The sequence below is a fragment of the Orycteropus afer genome, unplaced genomic scaffold, assembly GCF_000298275.1.
Source record: "Orycteropus afer afer isolate SDZICR_OR568_19922 unplaced genomic scaffold, OryAfe1.0 scaffold00424, whole genome shotgun sequence".
In the NCBI taxonomy this organism is placed as follows: Eukaryota; Metazoa; Chordata; class Mammalia; order Tubulidentata; family Orycteropodidae; genus Orycteropus; species Orycteropus afer.
The window spans coordinates 614570-616896 of NW_006922011.1; positions in this window are offsets into that span (position 1 = coordinate 614570).

The following is a 2327-nucleotide window of genomic DNA, read 5'->3' on the forward strand; positions in this document are numbered from 1 at the left end:
TGTTATTATTATTATTGCAGTTTCTCCTCCTCTTAGGCTGTAATCTTCTTTTTTTTTTTTTTTTTAATTGTGATTTGGGTGAAAGTTTACAGAGCACATTCATCTTCCATGCAGCAGTTTACATATACTTTGTCTCATGACATTGACTGTAATCTCCCACAATGCAACAGCTCTCCTTCCACTTCCTCCCTATAGCCACTTCTTCCCTGTGTCCTTCCCTCCATGCACTCCTGCCTCCTGAGCTGCCTCCCTGTGTATACACAGCCCTTCTATTCTCCCATAATTGATCTCTCCAAGGAGTGTATCTAGCTAATGTAAATGTTCAGCTCATATGCCTGCCTTTTGTTTGGCTGGAAGCCATGGAGTGGGTTATATTCCAGACCCGATGGGCAGCTAGGGGCCAAAGCCTCAGGGGTTCTATTAGGCTCTATCAGACCAGCAAACCTGTTCTTAGACTGTAATCTTTTGGAGAGTAGATCACCAGGTCTTTTGCCACAGAGACTTTGGGTAGGTTTGAACCACCAACCAACCTTTTGGTTAGCAGCTGAGTGTTTTACTATTGTGCCACCCAGCCACCATACACACATACACATTCAATGCTCAATTTGTTAGTATTTTAGTTAGAGTTTTTCTACCTATTGTGTGAGATTGGATTGGTCTATAATTTCCTGACCCAGATTTAGTATCAAGATTACATTACCTCTAGGTTCTATTTGGAGTCCCTAGATGGAAACTCAACAGCACAAAACAACAACACAACAAGGTGGTACAAACAGGTAATGTGTTCAGCTGCTAATCAAAAGACTAAAGATTGATGGTTCAAGTCTACCCAGAGGCACATTGGAAAAACGGCCTGGTGACTCTACTTTTGAAAAATCAGCCATGGAAACCCAATTAAAAAAACAAACTCACTGCCATCAAGTTGATTCCAATTCATAGTGACCCCCTATGGGCTTCTGAGGCAGTAAATATTTATCGAAATAGATTGCCCAGTCTTCCTTCTAAAGAGTGGCAGGTGGGTTTGAACTACCAACCTTCTGGTTAGCAGTCAAATGCCTTAGGCACTACACCACACCATTTTACTCTGGAACACATGGGATCACCATAAGTCAGAATGAACTCATGGTAACTGATTTTTCTAATTGCCAACTATTAAGTCCTTTATTCTGCCCCCACCTCCACTCCCCATGATTTCAATGTTGACCACTCCATGTGCCCTGTTCATGTGCTGGTTATTTTTGTGATGATGTCCAAGAAGCTCTGGTAGCATAGTGTCTAAGGCACTTGACTGCTAGCCAGAAGGCTGGTGGTTCAAACCCACCAGCCACTCCTTGGAAGGAAGATGGAGCAATCTACTTCCATAGTGATACTGCCTTGGAAACCCAAGGAGGGGTTGTTATGAGTTGGGTCAGACTTGACGGCACATAAAAACAACAATGATGATGTCCGGAGTTATCTTTCTAAATTATACGGTTGCTGTTGCTCCCTTGAGTCAATGCTTAACGGATAAAAATCAAAACTCCTTAGGAGTTTAGACACAGCCATTTGCAGTCTGTTCTCAGCCTGATCTCTTCTCTTGCCATTGTTTACACTTTTTGTGCTCCTACTATATGTACTCATTGCTTCTTGTCTCAACTGGGCCCACTGCAACTTCAGGCCTTTCCATATAGTGATGTCTTTGCCAGGAATGCACTTACCTCCTTGATTTTAAGACTTCAGATCCTAAATCTCACCCCCCTGCCCCAGCCAACTGTTTCCTGCTTCCTTCAAGTATTTAGTTATTGTTCACAGCACTGTATTCATGTCTCTATAACAGTTTTTACAATAACATCTAAAATTCTTAACCTGACTTATAAAGTCTTACATGACCTAGCTTACTTCCTCAGCCTTATTCGCTACTCTTGCACTCTTTCCCTGAGCTCTTTCTACATAGGTCTTGTATGAGCTGTTCAAAGGAGCCAAGTTCTTTCCTGGCCTCATGCCTCCACTCATATTGTTTTCCTAGCTGGATTATTTCTAACCATCCTTCTCCATAACTCCTCATTCATCAAAGGCTACTTCCTCAAAAAAATCTTCTTAGGCCTCTCAGGCCAGACTAGGTCACCTGTTCTACACAATCAGAATACACGTTATCCTAGTAAAGCATTTAACAAAATTGTAATTAAATGCTTGTAAAATTAGTTGTTTAATGTCTGCTGGCCCCACTAGACTGTGAACTCTATAAGATAAGCAGCCATGAAGAAATCAATCCTTTAGGAAAAAAAACAATTTTACCTTAAAATTTAATTTGTTTGTATTTCTAACATATAAATAAATCTCATCACTTC